This window comes from Alligator sinensis, unplaced genomic scaffold, assembly GCF_000455745.1.
Source record: "Alligator sinensis unplaced genomic scaffold, ASM45574v1 scaffold366_1, whole genome shotgun sequence".
Classification (NCBI taxonomy): Eukaryota; Metazoa; Chordata; order Crocodylia; family Alligatoridae; genus Alligator; species Alligator sinensis.
Genome location: NW_005841851.1, coordinates 4,569,905 through 4,575,078, shown reverse-complemented (window position 1 = coordinate 4,575,078; position 5,174 = coordinate 4,569,905). Strand labels below are relative to the sequence as shown.

General features: G+C 38.6%; 1 protein-coding gene across 18 annotated transcripts in view; it reads right to left on the bottom strand.

The window, feature by feature from the left end:
- The window catches only part of PRDM16 (PR/SET domain 16), a 459,271-nt gene that overhangs the window by 445,573 nt on the left and 8,524 nt on the right, over nt 1–5,174 (bottom strand). Inside the window, exon 1 of one of the 18 annotated variants that reach the window (XM_025211953.1) lies at nt 4,909–5,160. The exons of 16 other annotated variants lie outside the window; for them this stretch is intronic. The gene's annotated coding sequence lies outside the window, so the exon portion shown is untranslated. Of the gene's footprint in view, nt 1–4,908; nt 5,161–5,174 lie in introns of those variants that run through there. One more of the 18 variants, XM_025212017.1, reaches the window with a different exon arrangement.

The window sequence follows — 5,174 nt, the reverse complement described above, 5'->3', positions numbered from 1 at the left end:
CGTGTAGAAATGCATTACCATTTGATGGGCATCTGGATACCACAGTGATGAATGCGTTAGGCCTCATCAAAGAATATACTGAAAATAAATCAGTAGGGATTTCTTTGCTCTCTCTCTCTCTTTATATATCTATATCTATCTCTATATCTGTGTGTGTGTGTGTTTCAATATCTATATATAGAGATAGATATAGATATAAGTGTGTGTGTATGTATATATTTCATATACCTAATAAACTGTAATACTGTACCTATAAAAAGGGCAGTTAAAGTCCATTGGGCAAATATGGATTTAAAGGTATTTAAAAAATGCACGATCCCTTTTCTGACTTACTGGAACAGAAGGAGCTATTGTGTAAATCAATATTTATGTATCATATTGAGTGCTGGATCATGTGACTACAGGTGCATGCACAACGACGTGTCATGAAAAAGTTTCTGAACATGGCCAGGGGTTGTTTGTTAGAATACTTGTGCCGAATACCTCTACACTTATTTCAAATACAACGAGAACTACGTCCACACTACGAGCCAAAAAGCTGCAAAAATGTCAACACCGACTGAACTAAACACTCACACACACACGTACACTTACAAAGATTAAAAAAAGCCCTATGCCCTAAAGCAGAAATATTCGCCTTCGGCTTACCCTTTTTACTTGCATATATTGGAAAAGGCCATATACGGCTTTCATTCTGTGTGGGCATTGATCCATGGATCAATGGTTTCACAGAATCCAGAAGTAAATTTTCTGGTTTTACGTTAGATACATATGTTTATGCAGAGAGAGAGACTGGGAGTGCAAGTTTCGTTCCTGAGTAATTTTCTCCCTTTATTTTATAATGACCATAAACCCTTGGAAATAAGGTGGTGTATGGAAGCACAGGAATTAATAATTAAACTGATTCATCAAATCAAAAATTTAGCAACAATTTATTTTAAATATAATGTGTGTTAGAGACCTGAGAAAACAGCAGCATGCCCTCAGTTTTGTTATTATGGGCACATCCGTGGAAAGAAAATGGGATTCCTAACAGCTCATCAGCAGTTTGTGAAAACTCTCTCATCTTTATTAATAAACTCTGTCACAAATCAAAGATTGTGGACTAATTTGACCAGTGTAAATCTGGATTAAATCCACTTCCTTTTTCCCTTGAACAATAAATTAAACAGCAAGAGTGTAAGAGAGATCCCGAAGAAACACAGGTCTGGTTTTGATTCACCATATATGGGATATATGAGCAGAATTTATCTAAGCAGAAAGCTTTCCAAAGTTTTCCATGAGGCATCAGCAGCTTTTTATATACAGTTGTTATGCCATACAGGGATTTAAAACTGATTTTATTTCTATGTGATAATTCTAAAATAAAATATATGATCACTGGCTGGTTGTGTATGTGCTTTATTTCATGACTTTGGTATAAAATATAAAATGAAACCAGCACTTTTCCATAAACATTTTAAAATATTTTAATGCAGTTTTATGACAAACTATTTATGAACCTCAACTACAACTTTTAAAAAATTTTATATTTTAATGTAAATGACAGAGCCCTGCAGATCCAGTCTTTTGGGGAAAACAACCACTTGCAAATTACACTGAGAGGTTTAAAATGAAACAACAAAGCACAAAACTGGATGAAAGCAAAACACTCCTGAGAGAACATTTTAAATGGAAGAACAACTTCTAGCATCACCCAAAATTGTTGCAACAAAACACAGTGAAGTCAGTGAAAGAGCTGCCATTGAAGCAGGCAGAACTTGGATCAGGCCCATAAATCATCATCAAGAACCTCATACAGTACTTTACACACACACATAGCCGGGCAACAGCAAAGCCAGCAGTAGAACCCAGGTTTCCTGGATCCCACTCCCCTGTTTGATCCATCGACTATACTGTCTGGCTGTTTTCAAATCTCTTTAACTAAATGCCTAGAACATAGCCACTAATTCCATTGCTCCATCATTTTATGGTTTTTTTCCACGCTCTATATACTATTTTCATCCAAGTTTCCACACTTTTGCACAGAGTGTCAGAGTCTCAAGAAAAATAACTGGGGAAGGGGAAGAGAGAAACATATGTTCTAGCATGGAAAGAAGAGGCCCAGCGAACCGGTCCACTAAGCTAGAGTTCTTGCTTTTGCAAAGACAGATCAATCATGGTCTTTTGCATATAGCCAAAGCAAGCAGAATATGCATGGGGGAGCTCTCCGTGGAGTTCAGGGAAAAGTGTCTTCTCCACTCTCACTGCAGCTGCTCCCCATGTACCATCTTGCTGCCCCTCACTCCCAGCTTGCAGCACAGACCCTCCTTGAAGCAGTGCTCTGCAGCCTCTGGGAGTATGTGGGCTATGCTGATCCCCTTTTCCTGTGCAGCCTGGTCTCTTTCTGCACATCATCGCGCCCTTTGCCCAGCAAATTGCAGTCACTTATCTGCGCAGTTAGGGCCTTGGGCATTCTGGCACAGAAACAAAACACAGCTCTGGGTTTGCTGACCTCCTATGGGCAGACACCTGAATAGAGAAACCAGCTCCCTCAAAAATGCAACCCCCTTACTTCTAGACCAATTGATGAGTTACGTCATTAGCCAAGATGACACTTTGACCTTTTTTGCCAATTTTGTTATTTTGAACAAAGTGGGAAACAAAATTAAATATTTTCTATTAAGGCCAACAAACTAGAGTGCCCGTGTTGGAACCCCAGCAAAGAAATGACAATGGAAAGCTATCTTAGACTATCAGAATTCAGTGCAACCAGCTTAAGACCTCCAAGCACTGATAATGAGATCCCAGAGTCCCACTGGAAACAAATCAGGCAACAATCCTTGACATTTTTTCTCACTGGGCACCAAGCTCCCAGTTGCCATCCCACTGTTTGGCATGCAGGAACCAGCAAGGTGGACACACTACAAAAACCTAGAATGGGTTGTACACCATGTGTTTTTGTTCATTAGAAATTAATTAACTTTTTGCAACAGAGAAAGGAAGATGAATGGATGGCTGTATTTTTTGGCAGCAGCAGGAGAGAAAATGATGGGTGCAAGAGTGCAGCTGAATTATAGGTCCAAGGTATCAGGTCCTCCAAGCATCTTTGTTTTGTTTCTGCTTTGGAGAGGAAGCTCCAGCCCCTGCAGCAAATAGGAATCTGTACAAATTCTGCTGAGGTTGCATGATTGATCATTCCATAAAGAAAAAGACATTTCTCTATAGACCTATTGACTTGCAGATGCTAAAAGACAATCCCCTTTAAATGTCCATATGCCAATATGCAAAATCTCGCAGACCTGAGAATCATCTGGCATATATTAGTCCTACTGATGTTGGTACAAAAATCCCAAATAAAATCCCATTCACCGAGGATGTGTCCCCTCTCACCCACTTCTGCTGCACCCCTCCCCCATGAAAAGCGTGTAACAGGATTTTCATTATTTTAAGTACAGTCAAATGCGTGTGCCTAATTTATACTAAATACAGTGTTAAAACTAAGCATTACTAACACATCATGCTTGCAAAGTCCAAATTTAAGCTGTGCTGAAGTATATACATGCACCAGCAAATAATAGGAAGGATGGTTTTGTGGTTAATTCTTAATATCTAAAAAATACCCAGACCAAATAAATTAGGTGTGTGAAATTCAAACTCGACAGAATGGGCTAAATCCTCATCCCCTACTTATAAATCCCACTAAAGCCTGAGGGATTTGGGCTTAGTAAAGGCAGGCCAGACTTGGCCCAAACTACTACTACATGCACTTGCAATAAAAGTATTTTAAGTAACACACCACGGGCCACAAAACAAAAAAGGTTTGGAATCCTGTTCAATAGTGTTGCAAACCAGCACAGCATATAACCAGCAGCAAGTTGAGGAGGAAGGATAGCTTAGCTTTCTGAGCCTCTAGATTTATATTATTGGCAGCATATACCTCAACACCCCCATTCCCAAAAGCAGCCTTGCAATTTAGGAAAAACTGTAAAGTCAGTTAAAAACAAAGGAGAAATCACATTTGTCTGGGTACTAAAAAGTCCATCTTCAGTTTGGAGATCTTTAGAAAGAAAAGCATAGATTTTCTACACTGAAAACAACCTATGAATCAGTCAATAAAATGTGTATGAGATAATGAATAGCCAGCCTTCTTTGGGGGTGATAAAATATTTTAACTAAAAACACCAGGCCATGTTTAAAAAATGATTACAAATTATTTTAACAGTGTATTTGCAAAGGGTTATAAAAACAGCTATAATATTTTTGTCTTGGATTCTAGAATTACCAGTGTGACAGCTAATGCAATAATGATTTGTTTCAAATGCCAGTGTTTAAGCTGTATAAAGCTGATTTTATACATTTTTCCAGTAGGCCGCATTGTAGTTAATGAAATTAAACACACCAATCGCATTTGTCCCCAGGGGATGAGGAACTGAACACGCCACTGGTTTATTTTTTTATTAAAATAAATTGCAGCCAGCAAGATGGACTAATTGCATACAGAATTGAAAAAGAAACATTCCATTGATATAATTAAGCCAATTTTCATGGACAGAAATAGTTATAGTGGATATAAAATAAGCAGAGCATTCACTGGAGTCTGATTTCTCTCCACTCCACCCTCTTTCTCTCTCTCTCTATTTTTTTAACAGAATGTTAACTATTAAACAAATATGTATCTCAAATGGACTGGTCATGTTATCTAGTAATGATGGCTAAATTGTTGCTAATATCTGATGCCAGTTCATTGTGTCTTAGGGTCTTAATGAAAGACTTGACAGGCCACTCCCCACCCCCCCCAACCTCCCCCCACCCAGCAAAATATCACCTTAAAACACAACACCTGAAAGATTTAAAGCTGTCAGAAAAAAATACATCAACATCCATTTTTTTTTGGTCTGATGCACTCTAAATTAATTGTGCACATACTTCTCTTTGTAGAGGTGATGTCTTCCTACTTCTTATTTGTGACATCAAAACTGGCTAGCTAAGGGAATGTGAACAGCCTTTCCATACCAGGCCAATAAAGACCAAGAATTACCCCTATATCACCTCTATGTTATGGTCAAGTACAGGTGATGAGGCTGCCTTAGTCCTTTTTTATGATCGGTAGCAGTTCACAAGAGAATTGTTATGGCAAACAGGGCCGAGAGGCCATGGATTGAGTGGGAGAGACTCCACTGTCATCTGACCGT